The sequence below is a fragment of the Phoca vitulina genome, unplaced genomic scaffold, assembly GCF_004348235.1.
Source record: "Phoca vitulina isolate PV1807 unplaced genomic scaffold, GSC_HSeal_1.0 scaffold2, whole genome shotgun sequence".
NCBI lineage: Eukaryota > Metazoa > Chordata > Mammalia > Carnivora > Phocidae > Phoca > Phoca vitulina.
In genome coordinates, this window is record NW_022589705.1 from 67,990,873 (window position 1) to 68,015,526 (window position 24,654).

The 24,654-nt window shown below is 41.2% G+C and overlaps 1 long non-coding RNA gene across 3 annotated transcripts; it reads right to left on the bottom strand.

Annotated features, from left to right (window-relative positions):
- Window positions 1-974: 974 nt before the first annotated feature.
- Window positions 975-23,059, bottom strand: LOC116648881. 3 transcript variants are annotated; one of them, XR_004302578.1, is made up of 6 exons: window positions 22,910-23,059; window positions 22,625-22,707; window positions 20,715-20,805; window positions 20,143-20,254; window positions 12,806-12,913; window positions 9,637-9,673 (listed from the first exon to the last, which is right to left on the bottom strand). It is a non-coding gene; the product is annotated as an uncharacterized LOC116648881 (long non-coding RNA). The 3 variants fall into 3 exon arrangements; XR_004302584.1 differs by lacking the exons at window positions 9,637-9,673; window positions 20,715-20,805 and adding an exon at window positions 975-2,751 and having other exon boundaries at window positions 22,910-23,049; XR_004302575.1 differs by lacking the exon at window positions 20,715-20,805 and having other exon boundaries at window positions 22,910-23,048.
- Between the last annotated feature and the right edge of the window lie 1,595 nt (window positions 23,060-24,654).

Sequence of the window (24,654 nt, forward strand, 5' to 3'; positions counted from 1 at the left end):
ATAGTGTCCCCCAAAATTCATATCCACCCCCAAACCTATGAATGTGACCTTATTTGGAAATAGGGTCTTAGCAGATTTAATCAAGTTAAGATGAGGTCATACTGCAGTAGGGTGGACCCTAATCCAATGACCAGTATCCTGATAAGAAGAGCGAAATTTGGACAGAGACATACACAGAAGGAAGACGGCCACGTGAGGATGGAGGCAGGTGGGAGTGATGCATCTACAAACCAAGGAATGCAAACGACTGCCAGATACCTCCAAAAGCCAGGAGAGAGGCATGGAACAGATTCTTCCTCAGAACCCCCAGAAGGAACCAACCCTGATGACACCTTGATTTTGAACTTCTTTGAGTACTGCGAGAAAATAAATTTTTGCTGGTTTAAGCCATCTAATTGTGCAGTGATTTGTTATAGCAGCCCTAGGAAACTAATACAGCTTCCTTCCTTCTTCTGGCAAGGAACACAGTCAGAAGCAACTCCAAGGTTATATCTTCATAGGTTGTCATCCAAGGGGAAAGAAAGAACTCTTCTCTCCCAAGGCATTTTTTTTAATATTGTCACACTCCCCGTCCACCTGATGGATCAGGCGCCCACCCCTTGGAATAGAAAGCAGGTCTTGTGACTGGCAGCCCCAGCCACCAGTGGAAGGGGAGAAAGGACCATCTCTTAAGAAGAGTATTTGGGGCAGATAAAAACAACAGATGTACACTGCTAACAGCAACACCTCCAGACCCCAGGGTTGGGCTAAAGGATGCTGCAGACAGCCATGCTAGATAAAGAACCAGACCACCTCCTTTGTTTTAGAGATCTTGGTTGAGTTTGATAACTGACCATTTGGGCCACTTTTCTTTTATCTTCCTGAGCTTTAAATTCCTGCTCTTATGTTTTAAATTCACCAAAAAAAAGAGCATGTCTATAAAACCCTAGGTCCCCCACCCTCTACCCCAGTAAAAACAGAACCCCAGGCCCATGTGTTCCCTTTACCTGCAACTTTCCTGTGTAGCCTCAGGTGTGCGGTGTAACTTCCAGGTCTTGTAAATAATAAATCTTTATTTATTCAAAGTTTCCTGATGGTTGTTACTGAAAGGTGCCTTATAATCATAAGAACTACAAGGGTCAATCCAGTCACAACATTGGTTTGGAAAGGGAAGATGTCTGCGGGAAGCTCACCAGGGCCAGGTGAGTGCCCCCTGGCATTTCTAGCCAATACTGACAGACTGAGACTGGCACAAAGCAGAGGCAAATGACTTCCAGCGTTCGGATGGGAGTATTAGGCAGAAAATGAAAAGGTTCAGAAATACCAGAGGACTGTCATTGGGGACACATAGCTGCTACGCAGAGTTCTTGATTACAAACAACAGAAACCTAGTCTGAGTGACTTAAGTTGAGGAGGAACTTGAGGAAGAGTATCAAGAATCTCACAAAGTTGACAAGAAGGAGAGTAGGCAGATGCCAAAGGAGCCCAGGTGGCCTGAGTCACAGCCAAGCTCCAAGCTCCTGCCATTGGAGCAACCTGATTGCTGGAACTTTGGCCATGGAGCACAGCATCCACCACCAAGACCAGCCACAGGATGCTCCTGCTGCTGTCAGAATGAGTTCTCAACTATCCACTGCTTCTTGGTGTCATTTTCCCCAAAGTCCCAGATGGGAGCATCCAATTGGCTGAGTCTAGTGTTCACTCCCCGTGTGGGAGGTCAGGAAAAGCAAGCAACCAAAAACACTCTGGCTTCCGAGGTGGGAGGTGAAGCACTGCCTTCCATCAAACCTTATGGTGTTGGCTTCCCCAGGCATAGGAAAGAGGTGCTGATGCTGGCAGCCATAAGCAGAAGTCAAGGTAAGGCCCAAAGGGATGACAGGGCACAGACCGCCGTTACGACATTAGCCACTGAACACTCTAAGCCTCAGCTGGACAACAAGGATAGCACCCACCACATCATGGGTGAAGGGATTAGAGATTATGTACGAAAGGCACCTGGAGAGCCTGTGTACAAAACATATGTGGTAAGTCCTTGTACTCTAATGCTCTGAGAGAGGAGTTATTCCCATTTAAAGATGAGGACACTGAGGTTTAGCAGGGCTGAGGGACTTGCTGAAGGTTTGACAGCGACTGCTGCGGAGAGGATTTGCACCCAGGGCTACCTGACTCAGAAATCTAGCTCCTTCCACAACACAATGCTGCTGATCTAGTTGGAGAGAGGAATGACTGGCCTGAAGGAGATGGGACAAAATCCAGACCAACAGATGCTGAGGAAGGCAAGGTGGCAGGAGCTCCATGAAGGCCAAGATGGGCAGAATGGACCTCCTCTCTGGGTGACACACTATCCCTAGAATGTGACACTCCCTTATTTCCTTTCCTACAAGCTTTCTTGAAAAGGGAAAAAAGAGTGGTGTTACAGTTCATAAAACCAACAGCCTCTCTACAGATCTCTGCTACAAATTTCAGTAAGCAGCTTTTTTTATCTTATATATCAAAATCTGAGAATACTCATAGAAGTGTGAGCACATATAACAGTATATGTAAAATAAGCCTTAACAGAAACAGCAGTTAAGAATGACTCCAATAACTATTGAGAGGTGAAAGCATGCCCCATACCTTCCCAAAATGCACCACCCACACAATCCATTTGGAGGTCTAACTTCTGATCATTCCAAGCTGAAGTTCACTTGGGAGCATGGAGCATCTTGAAGAAACCCTTACTTGGAGTCCCTGGGCATGACATTTTCCTGCCCCCAGGCATCTTCTTAGAATCTGTAAAGACATCAGGGATCAGATTCCAGAGCTCCAGATGAAGCAGGGCTGGAACTTGGAGCTGGGCCCCTTGGATACCAAGAACCCACTAATCAGCACCAGGAAAAAGGGTGAAGCAGGAGGGGTGGAGAAGGAAGAGGAAGTGGACCTTGCCAGGAGCAACAACTCAGCCCCTCTACACCTTCCTTTTCCAAGTCATTCTGTATTCATCACTGAATATTAGTCTTCCTGCTTGACAGACAAGGAATTCAGGCCCCAAGAGTGAGATGGACCCAGCATGCAAGTGGAAGAGTCCAGACCAGATGATAATAAGAATAGCCTTCATTACTCAGTCTCCATTTGCAGGTACTGAGCTAGAACCACATATTCATTTTCTAACTGAATCCCCACAAAAACAAAAGCAAAAAACAACCCTCTATGAAATAGACACCATTATCATCTCCACTTTACAAACAAAGGAATTAAGAACTAGAAAAGTTGTTTTTCTAGAAATTCCTCAAATGACCAAACATAGTCTCCATATAACTTGAGATTCTATTCCTAGGTAAGAAATGAAAATATACATGTACATAAAAACTTGTATTTGAATGTTTATAGCAGCATCATTCATAGTAGCCAAAAGGTAGTGGGGCCTGGGTGGCTCAGTCGGTTGGGCATCTGACTCTTGATTTCGACTCAGGTCATGATCTCAGGGTTGTGAAATCAAGCCCAGTGTGGAGCCTCCTTAGGATTCTCTCTCTCCCCTGCCTTCCCCCCGACTCATGTTGGATCTCTCTCTCACTCAAAAAAAAAAAAATTAAAAATTAAAAAAATAGGGCACCTGGGTGGCTCAGTTGGTTAAGCGACTGCCTTCGGCTCAGGTCATGATCCCAGGGTCCTGGGATCGAGTCCCACATCGGGCTCCCTGCTCTGCGGGGAGCCTGCTTCTCCCTCTCCCACTCCCCCTGCTTGTGTTCCCTCTCTCGCTATGTCTCTCTCTGTCAAATAAATAAATAAAATCTTAAAATAAATAAATAAATAAATAAAATTAAAAAAATAAATAGCCAAAAGGTAAAACCTCCCAAACGTCCATCAACTGACAAATGGATAAATGTGTAGCAGTTATATAATGGAATATTATTTGGCCATACAAAAAGAATAAAATACTGACATACTAGAACATGGACGAACCACTAAAACATTATGCTAAGTGAAAGAAGCCAGTAACAAAAGACCACATATTATGATTCCATGTATATGTAATGTCCAGAAGAGGGAAATTTATGAGATGGAAAGCAAATCAGTGGTTGCTTGATTGGGGGGGAGGGGAGGAGGGAATTGATAGCTGAAAGGTACAGGGTTTCTTGAGGTAATGAAAATGAAAACTGACTATGGTGAGGTTGAATAGATGACTATACTAAAAACCATTGAATTATATACTTTAAATGGGTGAAATGTATGGTATGTGGATTACATCTCAAAAAAACTGTTTAAAAAAAAAGAAAAGTTATTTTTTTGTAAGTTGCATAAACAGACATTTCTTTATGGTGCCCTGAATGTCCACATAAATTTAAAGTTTTAGTTTAACAGGTAAATTAAATCAAAAGATCTCCCAGATCCCCTGTAATAAAAAGTGAACCAGTACAAACCAGAGCCAGACCTAGTATTGTCTTTAAAACCATTTAACTCAAAAGAATCAGAATGCTGCTTCTTCCTTGAGCCTCTGGCTGTCTGAAGGGTTTCTATTCAATACAAGAGGCTGGCCCCTGCCCATCTCTCTAAGACTAGAGAAGAAGGAAACAAACTCTCTGGTGATACCGCAAGGAGGCCCAAATTGACTTTAGGAAGCACGTTCATCTGTGTACCTGGGAAGATTGGGAAATTGCTTTCATTAGAAATGGTCCCATCTTGGTACCCCAGGGACATGGAAGTGGGGATGTGAGAGTCAGCCATTGCCCCCAAGGCTGTTCTGCACATAGCAAGTAGCTGGGACTCAAGCTTTTCAGGCTTAGCCAGTGCAATGGAAATTCTGAGTCCCTAATGGGTGGTGGCACCAGAGTAGGACTTCTAGACCAAACTTGGCATCCTAAGCTATCCAAAAGAGAAGGGTAATTCAACAGAAGAGCTCTGACCTAATAGCGCATCACCATCAGCATTCCACACTCCACCCCAAGAGGAAGACAGGGAGTGTTTATGGACTGAAAGTGTCCTTAAAGAACATGGAGCCCAGCCCCTATTTTTAAAATAAGAAAACTGAAAAGCCCAGAGTAATTAAAAACATAATCAAGGGAAAGAGAATATAAAAAATTTGTTGATCTTGGGTGCCTGGGTGGCTCAGATGGTTAAGCGTCTGCCTTCGGCTCAGGTCATGATCCCAGGGTCCTGGGATCGAGTCCCACATCGGGCTCCCTGCTCAACGGGGAGCCTGCTTCTCCCTCTGCCTCTCTCTCTCTCATGAATAAATAAATAAAATCTTTAAAAAAAAAAATTTGTTGATCTGATTTTAAAAATAACTAAAGAGAACTTCAGAGGTGAAAACCATAAATGCAATTAGAAAGACAAGGAATAGATTTAATAGGAGGCTAGACTCATTTGGAAAGATAACCAGCAAACTGGAGGAAAAAGCTAAAAGATGAAAACCATGAAAAAGAATTTAACAGCCACATAGGATAGAGGGAGAATATCCAGTATAAAACTAATTTGGTATATAGCAGGAAAAGACCAGAAGGGGAAAAAGGCAATAGTTGAAGAAATAATAACTGAAAAATTTCCAGAATTGATGAAACAGCTAAAACAAGAGACAAAGGAAGTCTTGCAAATTCCCAAGCTGGCTAAGTAAAAAGAAGTGCACTCCTGGACACATCATGGTCAAACTGCTGAACACAAAAACACAAAGATGTTAAAAGCATCCAGAAAAGAAAGATCACCCACAAGGGACTGTCAATTAAATTGATAGCTGAATTCTCAATAGCAACAATAAGACCACAATACACTGGAGTATTGCCTGCAAAGTGCTTAGAGAAAGTAACAGTCAGCCTAGAGTTCTAGACCCAGCAAAACTATCTTTCAATAGTAAGGATGAAATAAAGACATTTCTGGGGCACCTGGGTGGCTCAGTCGGTTGGGCATCTGACTCTTGATTTTGGCTCAGGCCTCCACCTCAGTGTGGTGGGATCGAGCCTCGTGACAGGCTCATGCTCTGTGCAGTCTGCTTGAGATTCTCTCTCTCCCTCTGCCCTTCCCCCATTCATGCTCTAGATAGATAGATAGATAAAATCTCATAAAAATTTTTAAAAAATAGACATTTCTACAAAACAAAAACCAGACAGGCTTTCCAATGAACAGAACCTCGCTGAAGGATCTTCTGAAGGGTATACCTCAGGAAGAATAAAATGAGTCCAAAGTGAACATCTGCATGGAGAAAAGGAATAGTGAGCAAATAATATTGTAAGCATGTGGTAAATTTAAAGAAACACCAACACTGTTAAGACAATAATGACTATGACCAATTTTTAGTGTTAAAAGTTTTTTTTTTAATTTTTTTGGCTGGGGGGTAGGGGGAGGCTAGAGGAAGAGGAAGAGAGAGAATCTTAATCAGGCTCCATGCTGGGCTCAGTCTCACGACCGTGAGATCATGACCTGAGCCAAATTCAAGAATTGGACGCTTAACTGACTGAGCCACTCAGGCGCCCCTCTTAGTGTTAAAAGTTCTAAGGTAGAACCAAATTCCTGGACAAAAATAACCTATAAGTCAAGAGGAAAGTGCTTTGAGAAAAAATATACTGTGTCTCTGTAAAAGAAGTAACACTGTACAGTCCATACCAAGATAAAGACTTAATAGAGTTAATTGAACTTCAAACATTTAAAACTCTGTGACAGATTACCTACCCATATCTATTATCCCCCTCTTCATTAGTAATAGATCCCTGCAACGTTTAAAGATTTTATTTTTAAGTAACTTCTACACCTAATGTAGGGCTCAAAACTACAACCTTGAGATCAAGAGTCACACGCTTCACTACTGAGCCAGCCAGGCACCCCAGAACCCTGTACTGTTTAACGGCAATGTGCCCAGCTAAAACCCCACATTCCCAGCCTCTTTTGAAGATAAGCATGGCCAATGAAATATAAACCAAGTTATGGGATAAAGCATCTAGAAAAGCTCCTTAAAGGGAGATGACTCTGAGGGAAAGGGCTCCCCTTTTGTCCCTTGCTCTTTCCCTTCTTCTTGTCTACAACTCAGATGAGATGGCTAGGGCTCCAGCATCCATTTTGTGACCATAAGATGGCATCCAACTTAAAACATTAGGAAAAACAACCAAGAGAATAAACATAAGGAAAACAGAAGGAAGGATTTAATAAAGATATTAATACGTATCTAATTAATAAATATATTAATTACAAAGATTTTTAAAATAACAAATATAAGTTATTAGCTAACCTATTCAAGAAAAATAGGAGGAAGCAGAAATGCATAACATAAAAAATGAAAATGGGGTATCACTAGTAGGGAGTAACTAAAAGAATCATACCTAGACTACTTTTCCCAGCAATACACAAGTAAATTTGATACTTGAATAGATTATTTTCTCAGAAAGTGAAAATTAACAAAACTGGCCTTAGGAGAGACAGGAAAGTGTAAACAGAACAACCACAATAATGAAAATAAAGATGCAAAAAGGCCAACCCTCCCTCAAAGAGCACCAAACCCTGATGTTTTCACATAATTTTAATAAACCTTCAGGAAACAGATAATTCCAGTGCTATGTAAACTGTATCACAGTGAAGAGGAAAAATAATAATAGAACTTTAAAAAGGGTAAAAACTATAGATACAATAGAAGTTTTTCTTAATCATAAGAGAATACTATGAATAATACCAATAAATTTTAAAATGGATAATTGATCAAAAGAACAAGTTTATTTAAAAATATAATTTGGATGAAATGGGCAATTTCATAAGAATATAATTTACTGGGGCACCCAAGTGGTTCAGTCAGTTAAGCACCTGCCTCCAGCTCAGGTCATGATCTTGGGGTCCTGGGATCAAGCCCTGTATCAGGCTCCCTGCTCAGCAGGGAGTCTACTTCTCCCTCTCCCTCTGCCTCTTGCTCTCTCTCTCTCAAATAAATAAAAAAAATCTTTTAAAAAAGGAAGGAAGGAAGGAAGGAAGAGAGAGAGAGAAAGAAAGAAAGAAAAAAGAAAGAAAGAAAGAATGCATTTTACCAAGGGGCACCTGTCTGGCTCAGTTGGTAGAGTGTGCAACTCTTTTTTTTTTTTTTTAAACATTTTATTTATTTATTTGAGAGAGAGAATGAGACAGAGAGAGCATGAGAGGGTCAGAGGGAGAAGCAGACTCCCTGCCGAGCAGGGAGCCCGATGTGGGACTCGATCCCGGGACTCCAGGATCATGACCCGAGCCGAAGGCAGTCGCTTAACCAACTGAGCCACCCAGGCGTCCCGAGTGTGCAACTCTTGATCTCAGGGTTGTGAGTTTGAGCCCTACATTGGATGCTGAGATTACTTAAAAATAAAATCTTAAAAAAAAAGAATATAATTTACCAAATCCAAATGAGGAGAATTTTTTTAAAGCTACATTTATCTATAACCTTTAAATACATAGAATGAATAGTTTATAGTAACTTATGTTTCTTTCAAAAAAAGGTCCTGAAAAATGTAAAGCTAACTTCTGCCAAGTGCTCAAGTGACATATGATCCTAACTTTATACAAAGTATTCAAAAAAAATTTTTAAAGGGAACGCTCTCAAATTCATTTCAGATGGACATTCTACTTTGCTACCAAAGCCAGAAAGAGAAAGTTGAAGAAAGAAAAGCTATGGATCAATCTCACTTATGAACAGAGATGTAAAGAACATTGATATATTAGCAATCCATTTCCCATGTATACAAAAAAAAAAAAATCTCTTAGCAAATAAGGTTTAAAGGAAACTTCCTCAAGCCAAAGGGTATCCCCTAAAAAACTACAGCAAACATCAAACTTCATGGAGAAATATTAGATATAATCCCCCCAAAATCAGGGATAAGACAAAGATGCCCACAATTATCACTTCTCTTCACATTCTTCAAGTTGTCTTAGGTAGTGCAATAAGATAAGTTCAAAAAGTATAAGAATTGGTAAGTAGGAAACAAAACTGTTAGCATTCACAGATAATATTACTATGTTGATATTATATCATTGTCTACAAAATCCAAGAGGAAATAAAAGTCTAAAAATTATTAGCATTAGCAAAGTCACTGAAAACAGGTCTATATACAAAAATGAATTATATTTCTATGCCAGCAAAAGTTTTAAGATGGACTTTTTTAAAGATATAATTTACAATTGGATTTCAAATATCTATGGATAAATCTGACAAAAAATGTGTAATACCCTCACACAGAAAAGAGTTAAGACATTTTTGAGAGAAATTTTAAAAGACCTAAAGAAATGGAGGGATATGTAAATGTTCATAGATTGAAATACTTAGTTTTGTGAAGATAGCACTTCTCCCCAATTAATTTATAGTTAATGGACTCCAAATCCAAATTCCAAAAGTGTGTGCATGTGCATGTAAAGTAATTTGACAAGCTGATGCTAAAACGTATGTGGAATTACAAGGGGCCCGGAATAGCCAACAACACATCCTTGAAGAAAAGGAACAAGATGAACCAACTTGCTCATCTTGGGATATTATGACTCCATCTAAAGCTACAGTAATTAAGACTGTGTGGGATTGGCACCGAAACAGGCAAATAGACTAATGGAATAAAATAGAAAACCTGGGGGCGCCTGGGTGGCTCAGTCTTTAAGTGTCTGCCTTCAGCTCAGGTCATGATCCCAGGGTCCTGGGATTAAGCCCCGCATCGGGCTCCCTGCTCAGTGGGGAGTCTGCTTCTCCCTCTCGCACTCTCCCTGCTGGTGTTCCCTCTTGCTGTGTCTTTCTCTGTCAAATAAATAAATAAAATATTTTTTTAAAAAAACCTTAGCCATCTAGAAATATAAGTAAGCCGACCATTTACAAAAAAACTATAGCAAATGTCATTCTTGGAGGATATCTATTATCACTGCTTTTATCTAGTATTTTTCTGGATGTTCTAGCCAATGCACTAAGTCAAGAACAAGAAACAAGAGGTATAAATATTAGAAAATAAGAGGCAAAACTCTCTCTTACTTGCAGATTATTTGCAGATAATCTAAATAGCCAGAAAAATCTGAGGCAGGACAATCACTAGGAAAGCTATTAGAATTAATAGAAAAAAATTCAGGATGAGACTTGAAACTGAGGATTTAGTGAGATGGCCTGATATAAAAATAATATATAAAACCAAAGACTCAGAATGCACATCAGTAAAATGGAGATTATGATATTGTAATTATAAAATAAAACAATAAGTGTAAATACAGTATTTAGCAAAATGCTTGCCATATAGTCTTCCCTCAATACATAAATCACTATGAGTGCCCTCAATACATAAATCATTATCATTTATTTGAAAAGTTTGCTCCAAAAATAACATTTACATATAGTATAAGATAATTTTGTTTAGACTCGGCTGTTTCTGTAAATGAGTGGAATATTCTGTAAATGAATGGCAACAAACAATCAGACATGTTACATAGTTCAGATCTTATGCTCAAGGCATTTTGCTGCCATCTGGCGACAGCTTATCTAAAAATTACAGTCAGGTTTTGAAAGCTCTTTCAAAACACTAACACTCTGAATTATAGTAGGTCTCATGGCACTTTTTTGCCCAGAGACAGATGCTGATCTTACAATCTCAGGAAATCCAGTTGCTAACTATAGACAGAAATTTGAGAGCCAACCTTACCAAGCAACTTTAGAAAATACTTAGAGGAAAAATCAACTGTATTTTGTTTCCACTTGCTTGCCACATTCTAAAACCTAGGCAGAAGCAGACATGGCTAAGAGTTCATCCAGCAAACGGCACCATTATTCTCGTGGGAAAAACGAAGTGAGGAATGGGGGAATCTGGCCAAAGTGGGTTTGGGATGTAAGCATGAAAAGTATGGGCTCTGGAGCTAGGAAGACCTAGATTTGATTCCTATCATCATCACCACTTACAACCATATGACCCAAAGGAAGTTTCTGATCCTAAACTCATTTTCTTATCTATAAAATATGAATAGCACCTACTTGGCAAGGTTACTAGGAGAAAATGTAAAGTTCAGTCTGTTCCACTCCAAAGCATGTTCCTGTAACACAAACTAGCTCTCCTGTGACTTGCATAAAAGGGTGTTGTTATTATGTATACGTTGCACTAGTCCACACATAATTTTTCCCACATAAATTGTTATTTTCGGTGCCTGATTTTATACAGTGTGAGATTTGTCGGTATGTGGCTTTATAGTAGGCGTATCTGTACTTAGCTGACCCCCTCCAAAAATAGGAGCTCTCTTCCCTGCCCTCCAGAAACAGGAGAGGTGGGTGGGGGGATGGGATAAGTGGGTGATGGGCATTAAGGAGGGCACTTGATGTGATGAGCACTGGGTGTTATATGCAACTGATGAATCAGTAAATTCTACCCTGTAAGTAATAATACACTATATGGTAACTAACTTGAATTTAAATAAAACCAAAATAAAATAAAATGCAGTAACAATGATAGCTCATTTATGTAGTATTTACTATGCACCAATGCTTTTCTAAGTGCTCTATTTATATTGCTGCATTTCATCAAATCTAAGACATCTTCAATTTTAAGATGCATCATTATTTTATGCACCGCTAAGAGAGAAAAAACTTTGCCATTTAAACTATAATACAATGCTTTCTTATCACATTGAATTTTTATTGAATAAGTATTGAAAGAGCTTTCTTAGGTTTTTAGTATATGTTACTGATGTGCCTACATCAAAAGGAAATAAGTTGGTGAAGTGAATAAGTGAAATAAATATGTAAAGGTAGTCCTAAAACTTCTTTATATTCAGTCGGACTCTTCCGAAATACATTTTGTCTCAGAGTTGTCAATTTACATATTTACAGACAATTTACAATGTATTGCCTTCTATACAATTATGAGCATTAGGATACAGCATGTCTTTTATGAAGTAAAAGCCATTTGGTGCTGGCTTGCTGAGGCTCCCCCTTCAGGAACACTGCTGAGTACATTTCATTTACTATCTTCCCCACCCCTCTTCTCAACCATTTCCTTCCTGGGAGTTAAAATGGCCCCCCACGATTACCTCCAAGACCGTCTTCCAACCCCCTGACTCCCATTATGCAAGGTTTGATGTTTAAGTTTTTGATATTTGCAAACACACAGGTAATGATTTTATCCCTACTGCCACCTAGCCAACTAAGGTTGTAAGCTGTTTGCCATCAACTTTAAGAAATATTCCATTTTTGGGGTGCCTGGGTGGCTCAGTCATTTAAGCATCTGCCTTCGGCTCAGGTCATAATCTCCTGGTCCTGGAATTGAGCCCTGCATCGGGCTCCATGCTCAGTGGGGAGTCTGCTTCTCCCTCTCTCTCTCCCTCTGTCCTTCCCCACCGCTCATTCTCTCTCTCTCTCTCTCTCAAATAAATAAATAAAATCTTAAAAAAAATAAAATTAAAAAAAAGAAATATTCCATTTTCAAAGGTCTAAAACATGGAAAAATGTGCATCCAAAAAGAGTCTGTAAAATGAGTAACATATTTCATTCTTACAATAACCCTACAGCATAGGCACCACTGTTATCTTCATTCTTTAAATGAACTAAAGCACGGAGAATTTAAGTAACTTGCCTGGGATCACAGAATTTATCAGTGGCGCTAAGGTTCAAAACCAGGAGTCTGGCCCCAGAGCCATGCTTTTAAGTAGCACTCTGCTTCAGAGCTCCCAGTTCATCAAAATTTTGCTCTAAAATATCCAAGAAGCAAATATTTACACCAGTCTCCTAAGTCATGTTACATGGTGCAAATCATAATTAGAAAACTCCAAGGCTTGTTGCGAGGTTTTAATTAATTTGAATATCCATACAGAAGACCACCGGCAACACTGCCCTAACTTACTACATCTTACAAATCAGAAATGTTAGTTCATTCTCCCCGCTGCTTGTTCTCCAAATGCTTACCTGGGTGCATTTTCCTCAAGGAGGTCACTTCTCTCGAGACTCAGCGTTCTCCCTCTCATTGTTCCAGCCTGGAGAACAATGGAGCTTTTGAAAAAGGGATTCCCACATCTGCAGAAAGACAAGAGTTACCACTGATTGTATATAGCTTTCCCAGAGCTCTGGGGCGAGACCCAAGGATCAGGGATAAGCTGAGACAAAAGATCATGTGAAGCAATTCAAATGACCACTACTTAGTCTTGGATGGAATACTCTCCCTTAGATATTAGGACTTTTTTTCTGATGTAAATCTTCAATTAATGTCTATCTTCCCCCAGAAAACTCTAAGCTCTATGAAAGCAGGTGCCATGTTGCTTTTCTCACCTTATATGCCCAGCACCTACAACAGGATGTGATGCACTGCTATGTAAAAACCAAGCAAAAACTGAAATTATTATTAAACACATTTTCTCAGTCATATTTGCTCTCTAAATCAAGACCATAAGGAAGGGAAATTTTTAGATACGCAGACTGCCAAGAACTTAAAAAAAACAGATGGAATAACACAGATCCCTCCAAACTTTAGTCAACTGAATACGCCAAAGGTTATCAAACTTGCTTACCCCTCTAAGCAGCCAAAAAAAAAAATCTGAAATCACACTGTCTACATAAACATTTTTTATTACTGCAACAAACACATCCAGTCTCACTCAACGAGTTTCCCTAACTGCCTCTTACAGAAACTTCAGGAGCCAGAGAAAGTCAACTTCTGGAGCTGACTGGGGGACAGGGGGCTAGAGATATCCCAAACACAGAGCAGATACTTCATACTATGGATTATCAGAAGTGAGGCCAAGGACTTGAAGTCAGGGCTGGGGTCCAATCTTCTTTGTCTGTAGCCAAGTTTCCTTATAAAGTTCGAAGGGGAAAAAAAAGCATTTTGCATATCATTCAAATAGAAAATCATTTGCTGAGGGGGGAAAGATGGCCCAGGAGTAGGGGACCTTATTTCAACTGGTCCCCGGAATTGAGCTGGATATCTACCAGACCACTCTGAGCACCCACGAAACCAGCCTGAGATGTAAGAAGATCTGGATCTCTACAAACAGAATATCGCAGGCGGTTGGTTTTGAGGTACGAAGCGGGGAGCCGTGATTCCGCGGGCAATTATCGGAGGATAAACGGCAGCAGGAGGGTACCTGGCCATGGGGATCCTGCACCACCGGTGAGCGACAACCTCGCACGCTGCAGACGGGCACAGACCCGCAGACCGGTAGCGGCAGGGAAAGGACTTTAGAGCAGTCCCCGGGACGGGAACTGGAGCAGCGGGGTCGCACGGGCAAACTGGGAGTGGCTGGCGGTTTTAGAAGCACAAAGGGCAGAGACGTGCCCGGACCTGGAAGCAGGACTGGGGGCGCTGCGGAGGGGTGCACAACCCAGGCCGCTGCAGTTTATAGCAGCACGGACAGAAACGGAGACGGTGTGGCCTGGAGAGCTCACTGAAGAACAGACTGTGGTGTCCCTGCTCTGAGGCAGAGGGTTGGAAACGGTCTCTTCTGCTCTGACTCGTGAAAGAGACGCGGAAAGCCACCAGGGAACAAAAGCCCCAAAGACTGATTCCCACTGAGCCCATCCCCCGCCACAGGGGGCAGGGCAACTCCGCCCGAAGAGGGTTGCCTGAGTAACAGGGGGGCAGGCCCCTCCCGCAGAAGACAGGCTGGGAAAACAAGAGGCCAGCAACCCTAAGGTCCCAAGAAAACAGGTGCATCTTGCTTGGGTTCTGGTCAATAATTTGGACTCTATACATTCCCTCAAACACCCATCAACAGAATGACTAGGAGGAGGAACCCCCAAAATAAAAAAGACTCAGAGATTATGACTTATGCTGCAGATTTACAAATGGATGCAGATATAACCAAGATGTCGGAGATGGAATCCAGGCTAGCAATTGTGAAGACAATGGCTAGAATGGAGAAATCAATTAATGGCAACATAGAGTCTCTACGGGCAGAAATGAAAGGTGAATTGGCAGAACTTAAAAATGCTATCAATGAGATCCAAACCAATCTAGATAATCTAACAGCTAGGGTAAGTGAGGCAGAAGAACAAATAAGCGACCTGGAAGACGATATAATAGATAAAAAGGGAAAAGAGGAGGCCAGGGAAAAACAACTCAGAATCCATGAAAATAGAATCAGAGAAATAAGTGATACCATGAAGCGTTCCAATGTCAGAATAATTGGAATCCCAGAGGGAGTGGAGAGAGAGAGAGGGCTAGAAGATGTATTTGAGCAAATCTTAGCTGAGAACTTCCATAATCTGGGGAATGAAACAAACATTCACGTCCTAGAGGCAGAGAGGACCCCTCCCAAGATCAAGGAAAACAGGCCAACACCCCGGCATGTAATAGTAAAACTTGCAAATCTTAGAACCAAGGAAACCATCTTAAGGGCAGTTAGGGGGAAGAGATTCCTTACGTACAGAGGGAGGAACATCAGAATAACGTCAGACCTATCCACAGAGACCTGGCAAGCCAGAAAGGCCTGGCAAGACATATTCAGGGTACTAAATGAGAAGAACATACAGCCAAGAATACTTTATCCGGCAAGGCTGTCATTTAGAATGGATGTAGAAATGCAGAGCTTCCACGACCCGCAGAAACTGAAAGAATAAGTGACCACTAAGCCGGCCCTGCAAGAAATATTAAGGGGGTTCTATAAAAGGAGAAAGACCCCAAGAGTGATATACAACAGAAATTTACAGGGACAATCTATAAAAACAATGTCTTCACAGGCAACATGATGACAATTAATTCATATCTTTCAATAATCACTCTCAACGTGAATGGCCTAAATGCTCCCATAAAACGGCACAGGGTTGCAGATTGGATAAAAAGACAGGACCCATCCATATGCTGCCTACAAGAGACTCATTTTGAACCTAAAGGTACATCCAGACTGAAAGTGAAGGGATGGAGATCCATCTTCTATGCCAGCGGACCTCAAAAGAAAGCTGGGGTAGCAATTCTTATATCAGACAAATTAGATTTTAAACTAAAGTCTGTAATTAGAGACACAGAAGGACACTATATCATTCTTAAAGGGTCTATCCAACAAGAAGATCTAACAATTGTAAATATCTATGCCCCCAACATGGGAGCAGCCATCTACATAAGCCAACTGTCAACCAAAATAAAGAGTCATATTGATAACAATACATTAATTGTAGGAGAGAGCTCAATACTCCACTCTCAGCAATGGACAGATCATCTAAGCAGAAAATCAACAAGGAAACAAGAGCTTTGAATGATACGCTGGACCAGATGGACCTCATAGATATTTACAGAACATTCCACCCTAAAACAACAGAATACTCATTCTTCTCGAGCGCACATGGAACTTTCTCCAGAATAGACCACATACTGGGTCACAAATCAGGTCTCAACTCATACCAAAAGATTGAGATTATTCCCTGCATATTCTCAGACCACAATGCTCTAAAACTGGAACTCAATCACAAGAAAAAATTTGGCAGAAATTCAAACACTTGGAAGCTAAAGACCACTCTGCTCAAGAATGTTTGGGTCAACCAGGAAATCAAAGAAGAACTTAAACAATTCATGGAAATCAATGAGAACGAAAACACAGCGGTCCAAAACCTATGGGATACTGCAAAGGCGGTCCTAAGGGGGAAATACATAGCCATCCAAGCCTCACTCAAAAAAATAGAAAAATCCCGAATTCACCAACTAACTCTACACCTTAAAGAACTAGAGAAAAAGCAACAAAGGATGCCTAAGCGACGCATTAGAAGAGAAATAATTAAAATTAGAGCAGAAATCAATGAATTAGAAACCAGAAACACAGTAGATCAGATCAATGAAACTAGAAGTTGGTTCTTCGAAAGAATTAATAAGATCGATAAACCACTGGCCAGATTTATCCAAAAGAAAAGAGAAAGGACCCAAATTAATAAAATTATGAATGAAAGGGGAGAGATCACGACTAACACCAAGGAAATAGAAACAATTATTAGAAATTATTATCAACAACTATATGCCAATAAACTGAGCAATCTGGATGAAATGGAAGCCTTCCTGGAAACCTATAAGCTGCCAAGACTGAAACAGGAAGAAATTGGCAACCTGCATAGGCCAAAAACCACTAACGAGATTGAAGCAGTGATCAAAAACCTCCCAAAAAACAAGAGTCCAGGGCCTGATGGATTCCCTGGGGAATTCTACCAAACATTCAAAGAAGAAATAGTACCTCTTCTACTGAAGCTGTTTCAAAAAATAGAAACAGAAGGAAAGCTTCCAGACTCATTCTATGAGGCCAGCATTACCTTAATCCCCAAACCAGGCAAAGACCCATCAAAAAGGAGAATTTCAGACCGATATCCCTGATGAATATGGATTCCAAAATCCTCAACAAAATCCTAGCTAATAGGATCCAACAATACATTAAAAGGCTCATCCACCACGACCAAGTGGGATTTATCCCCGGGATGCAAGGGTGGTTCAACATTTGCAAATCAATCAATGTGATAGAACACATTAATAAGAGGAGGGAGAAGAACCATATGGTCCTCTCAATTGATGCAGAAAAAGCATTTGACAAAATACAACATCCTTTCCTGATTAAAACTCTTCAGAGTATAGGGATAGAGGGAACATTCCTCAAGTTCATAAAATCCATCTATGAAAAACCCACAGTGAATATCATCCTCAATGGGGAAAAGCTGAGAGCCTTTCCCTTAAGATCAGGAACACGTCAAGGATGCCCACTCTCGCCACTATTGTTCAACATAGTAGTAGAAGTCCTAGCAACAGCAATCAGACAACAAAAAGAAATAAAAGGTATTCAAATTGGCAAAGAAGAAGTCAAACTCTCTTTTCGCAGATGACATGATACTTTATGTGGAAAACCCAAAAGACTCCACTCCCAAATTACTAGAACTCATACAGCAATTCAGTAATGTGGCAGGATACAAAATCAATGCACAGAAATCAGTTGCTTTCTTATACACTAACAACGCAACTGTAGAAAGAGAAATTAGAGAAATGATTCCATTTACAATAGCACCAAAAACCATAAGATACCTCGGAATAAACCTAACCAAAGAGGTAAAGGATCTATACTCTAGGAACTACAGAACACTCATGAAAGAAATTGAAGAAGACACAAAAAGATGGAAAGATATTCCATGCTCATGGATCGGAAGAATAAACATTGTTAAAATGTCTATGCTACCCAGAGCAATCTATACCTTCAATGCCATCCCGATCAAAATTCCAATAACATTTTTCAAAGTGCTGGAACAAACAATCCTAAAATTTGTATGGAATCAGAAAAGACCCCGAATCGCCAAGGAAATGTTGAAAAAGAAAAACAAAGCTGGGGGCATCATGTTGCCCGATTTCAAGCTATATTACAAAGCTGTGATCACCAAGACAGCATGGTACTGGCACAAAAACAGACATATAGACCAATGGAACAGAATAGAGAGCCCAGATATGGACCCTCAACTCTGTGGTCAAATAATTTTTGACAAAGCAGGAAAAAACATGCAATGGAAAAAAGACAGTCTCTTCAATAAATGGTGCTGGGAAAATTGGACAGCCACATGCAGAAGAATGAAATTCGACCATTCTCTAACACCATTCACAAAGATAAACTCAAAGTGGATGAAAGACCTCAATGTGAGACAGGAATCCATCAAAATCCTAGAGGAGAACATAGGCAGTAACCTCTTTGACATCACCCACAGCAAATTCTTTCAAAACACAACTCCAAGAGCTAGTGAAACAAAAGCAAAAATGAACTTTTGGGACTTCATCAAGATAAAAAGCTTCTGCACAGCAAAGGAAACAGTCAACAAAACAAAGAGGCAACCCACAGAATGGGAGAAGATATTTGCAAATGACACTATAGATAAAGGACTGGTATCCAAGATCTATAAAGGACTTCTCAAACTCAACACCCAAAAAACAAATAATCAAGTCAAAAAGTGGGCAGAAGATATGAAAAGACACTTCTCTGAAGAAGACATACAAATGGCTAACAGACATGAAAAAATGTTCATCATCATTAGCCATCAGGGAAATCCAAATCAAAACCACATTGAGATACCACCTTACACCAGTTAGAATGGCAAAAATGGACAGGGAAAGAAACAACAAATGTTGGAGAGGTTGTGGAGAAAGGGGAACCCTCTTACACTGTTGGTGGGAATGTAAGTTGGTACAGCCACTTTGGAAAACAGTGTGGAGGTTCCTCAAAAATTTAAAAATAGAGCTACCCTATGACCCAGCAATTGCACTACTGGGTGTTTACCCCAAAGACACAGATGTAGTGAAAAGAAGGGCCATATGCACCCCAATGTTCATAGCAGCAATGTCCGCAATAGCCAAAGTGTGGAAAGAGCCGAGATGCCTTTCAACTGATGAATGGATAAAGAAGATGTGGTCCATATATACAATGGAATATTACTCAGCCATCAGAAAGGATGAATACCCAACTTTTACATCAACATGGATGGGACTGGAGGAGATTATGCTAAGTGAAATAAGTCAAGCAGAGAAAGTCAATTATCATATGGTTTCACTTATTTGTGGAACATAAGGAATAGCATGGAGGACATTAGGAGAAGGAAGGGAAAAATGAGGGGGGGGGAATTGGAGGGAGAGATGAACCATGAGAGACTACGGACTCTGAGAGACAAACAGGGTGTTAGAGGGGAGGGGGGAGGGGGGATTGGTTAGCCCGGTGATGGGTATTAAGGAGGGCACGTACTGCATGGAGCACTGGGTGTTATACGAAAACAATGGATCGTGGATCACCACATCAAAAACCAATGATGTATTGTATGGTGACTAACATAACATAATAAAATTTAAAAAAAAGAAAAGAAAATCATTTGCTTATCTTACAGTCCACTGGTATAAGGTAAGGACAGCACAGCAATCAAAAGATAAAAAAACAAGGGGCGCCTGGGTGGCTCAGTTGGTTGGGCAGCTGCCTTTGGCTCAGGTCATGATCCCAGGGTCCTGGGATGGAGCCCCACATCGGGCTCCCTGCTCAGTGGGGAGCCTGCTTCTCCCTCTCCCTCTGCTGCCCCCCCGCTTGTGCTCTCTCACTGTCAGATGGGTGGATAAAATTAAAAAAAAAAAAAAAAGATACAAAAACAAAACAAAAACCTTAAAACTAAATTCATCACACTTTATAGAAGTAGCCTAAGATCCCTGGATCACAGAACTAGAAGTTATATAATTACTGTTAGTTTCCATTTGAATGTGTATAAGCTGAGTTAAAGTCTTGAGGCTTCGCTCCTTGACTAGAATTACCCTGACTGGCCCTCACCTGTGTGTCTTCTTTGGCATCTCCTCTTCCGGGGAACCTGGGAATCCAAGGGCCATGAACTTTTCCTCTTGTTCCAACCAAAGAGTAGCATTAGGTTTGAGGTTCTGAAGGCCTGTTAATGTGACGTTCAAAGGGGGTAAGAAGTTAGACAAGATTATCTGAAAAATCAACCCTCTCTCTCACTCTCCCACTTTCTTCCTCTCTGTCTCTCCCCCCGCACCTCCACAACCCCACCTCACTACTCAGTGCTTCTCAAAGTTTTCCACTGAAATGCCTGTAAAATGTCCATGTCCGTGTACTCCTGCAAAGAGATGGAGTCTGGAGAAAAAGATGAAGGCACCCCGCTATAAACAACAAAACACTCATAAAAATCTTTATTTTATCTCAGGATTTTGTGCAGTTTGAAATCTACCTTAATAAATCTGTTTTTCTTAACTAAATATTTTCTGCCCAGGAAGGTGCATCATGGCACATGGCTGCGTATCTTTGAAGTTTCAAATGCACCAAATTTGAGAAGTATGTTCCTGTAACATCTATAAAGAACTTAGCTGCAGTTCCGTTAGCACAGTAACCTGTAATCTGTTGAACAGTGGGTGTTCAATAAATGTTTGTTGGGTGAATGGAGAGATGGATGGATATCATTTGGAGAAGTATCCTTTAGATCTGTGAGAAAAAAACAAAACAAAACAAGTTGTTCTTGACCCAACCTAAGGAAGCCCCAGGGTCTCCACAGGATTAAATAGAAAAGCAAAATAAAACAAAGCAAAAACGAATAAACCAAACTGGAACTCATTTAAACCATTTAAACCAAGTCTGGTCTACTGATTGGCTGGCTCAATCAGTAGAGCATGCAACTCTTGATCTTGGGGTCGTGAGTTCAAGCCCCACATTGGGTGTGAAGATCACTTAAAAATAAAATCTTTCAAATAAATAAAAATTTTAAAATAAAAATAATAAAACCATGTTTTTGGAGCAATCCCAAATGCTTGCCTACCCAGATACAAGCAAAGTATATTCATTAGTACCTCTCAAGAATGCTCAAGTCAAGGGGAGCGTGTGGCTCAGTGGATTAAGCATCTGCCTTCAGCTCAGGTAATGATCTCAGGGTCCTGGGATCAAGCTCAGCAGGGAGCCTGCTTCTCTTTTTCCCTCTGCCCTCCACCCCCTGCCACCTCTCATGCTCTCCCTCTCGCTCGCTCTCTCTCTCAAATAAATAAATAATAAAATCTTAAAAAAAACAAAGCCAAATTGAATCAAACTAATTAAACTAAAAGAAAAGATAATGTGAGGAAAAGAGTCTTAAAACAAACTTTCAAACTAAATTAATTTCCACCCTGAAATTGTCCCAATTAAAGAGAGGCAACGAGGCTACCCAAAGCAAGCCCTTCAAAGAAGTCACTTAAAGAAACTCCCAGACCTCTGAGTGAGATCTCTGCACTGGCCTTCCCAGCACCAAAAGATTTTATTTAGAAGCACATTTGGTGTGTCTTTGCATTTATTCTTTTTTTTTTTTTAAAAGATTTTATTTATTTATTTAATTTACAGAGAGAGAGAGAGAGAGACAGCGAGAGAGGGAACACAAGCAGGGGGAGTGGGAGAGGGAGAAGCAGGCTTCCGGCCGAGCAGGGAGCCCGATGCGGGCTCGATCCCAGGACCCTGGGATCATGACCTGAGCTGAAGGCAGTCGCTTAACCAACTGAGCCACCCAGGCGCCCCCTTTGCATTTATTCTTACACAGTTTAGCTGATGGATGTCTCAGGCAGGAAGGATCATTAGCCAATTCATCAATCAAGGTACTGTTTATAATTCTCTTATAAAAGGAAACCATTTGCCAATTTAAATAAGTGGCTGCAGCCAATTTTTAAAAGACCTCAGTCTAATTTAAGCAATATTCTAGCATTAGCCTATTCTTGCTATGAAAAGCAAGTATGATATAAATCATCTGCTCCTGGGCACAAATGACTTTAATAATGGCAGGGCAGCTCAAGAAAAATGATGGGTATTGATAACAGATGAGTGAAAAATAATTTGCCTATTAGATGATGGTTTTCTCTCTGCCTTTCTAGTAAGGCCTGCAGAGGAAAGGCGAATTACAAGTACTGTAAGATACCAAAACTCTCCTGGCAGACACAGGGTCACACTGTGTCTCTCATATCACTTTCCACGGCTCCAAAGGACCGATAAGCCCAGTCTCATGGAATTCTACTCATAAGAACTCTTACAGTTCCTGAGCGCCTGGGTGGCTCAGTCGGTTAAGCGTCTGCCTTCCCCTCAGGTCGGTCCTGGAATCCAGCTCCTCATGGGGCTCCCTGCTTCTCCCTCTGCTTCTCCCTCTGCCTCTCCCCCTGGCTTGTGCTCTCTCTTGCTCACTCTCTCTCTCTCTCTCTCTCTCTCAAATAAATAAATAAATAAATAAAATCTTTAAAAAAAAAAAAGAAAAAACTCTTACAGTTCCTAATTAGAGAGGGAAATGAATTCTTACCAAGAGGCTATGTTCCCATAATTCTCAGGCACCATATCCCTACAAAGCTACCTCTAAGCAGGACGCATATTCTTCCATTCTTCCTAGAAAAGAGAAACACTCGTATCATTAAATACCAGTGATTTGTACAATGACTCAAAGGCCCAGTTGTCACCTCAGGACAGCAAAAGAAAGTCAAGTAATAACATCCTCAAAATAATAATCATAACAATATCATCTTACATTTATACAGAGTTTATTGCTTTAGAAAATATAGTCACCTACACCATCTCCCCAACTCCTTACCAAAAATATTCTTGGCACCCTCCGCACGCAGCTCCGCGATGCCCCCGCTGCACCCCGGGCGCGGGACCCCAAAAGCCAGCCACCTGCCGGCCTCACTCACTCCTCCTCCGGGATTGGCCAGCGAGCTCCCGCCCCGAGGAGCCGCTCGGCAAACTGGGAGTTGTAGTTCTTACCGCGGTGCCTGATGAGAGACTGCAGCCTTGCGAACTCCCCGAGGCCACGGCGCAGGAGATCGGAGCCTCCGAGGTGAAGCCAGGATGCTGAGAGGTGGACCTGCCAGCATCCTCCCCGGACTTTACGGGCGTCCCACCGTCAAGGCCCGCGGGCACCAGAGCCGGACCATTGGAACACGGTCTCCCCAAGGCCCAAGCAGGCGACCTCTCACAGCAACTGGACTTAACATCCTGCCCGGCCCCAATCACTGGCATTCCAGTAACTTTATTATAATCACCTCGTGTTTCTATTGCGTTTTACGGAACACTAAGACCCTTCACATGCTCCTTTCTCAGCTAGAGTTCCGCGAAAGTTTTAAGCCTTTCAGAAAATGATTTCAGTGTCTCTTTTCACAATTCCCTCAAGGATGACACGTAGCGAATATGGTTCTAGATGCCTAGTAAAGACGTTAAATCCTTGCAGACACTAAGATGCCTTATAGCATTAGGGCACAAATCTCTAGTGGAGATTTTCCCAGCTGTACTTTAAGGCTCTTATCATCCCCATTTTGACCAAGGGTAACTGAAGGATGGAGAAGCAAAGGGGTGCTAGGATGGTTAGCATCAAAGCTAAAGCCAAAGGGAGAGCATGCATCTGTTTCATTCTTTTGCACCCTTAGACCCCTCTTAAACTCCTTTATCTACCACAGAAGTCTGGTCTGAATGGAGACCAAATTCCTTTTTGTCTTACTGCTAGTATTACTAAATCTCTCACTTGTTAGAGCATTTTCTCATGCAAGGAGTTTTCACTGACGACCATTATTTTTTATTGGCTGAGGAAATAAGCCCAGATGGGTTTGCTGACTTGCCTAAAGTCACCCAGCCAGCCAATGATAAAACACAGAGGAGAAGCCCCTCTTGAGTCCAGGGCAAGCACAGTGCACTTTCCAGGGCATTGGTCACCTCTCTGAATTGGAGTCCTGCCCTCGCTAAACTCCCAAGTAGTAGAGAGAGGCTACATCAGGCTTCACTAGGTCCTTCAATTTGGAGAGTGGCAGAACCAGAAGAGAGCATCAATAATAAAGTAGAGGTTTAATAATTTAAAAGTGCAATCCTCCCAGGAGCTCAGTTCTAGTAAAGCAATACAACAAACATCTGTTTCGTAAATGAACAGCAATTTTAGATGATGATTCAGGACTGGAAAGTAGCAATTGAACCTCTGCCAATGGATCACTCTGGGAAGAGAGTCAAAGAAGAGTATCTGAAAGGCTGTGTTTGCATGTTTAGTGGAAAACCAGTTTGGCTTTAGAAATAAATGGCAACACAGCAAGGATGTCCTCAGTGGATTCATTTATTAAAGGAAAGAACGAAAAAACCAAAATCTAACATTTATTGATCACCTACTATGTGCCAGATTTGCTAGGTGTTTAAAAGATGAGCAAGATATAGTTCCTGCCTTCCAAGGGCTCACGGACCAGTAGGATTGACCGACAAGTAATTCATCAGTTATATCCCAGGGTGCATTAGGTTGGACCTTATGAAATGGCTGATCTTTGACTGTTTTCAAATACAAAATAGCAATTTTATGTGGAT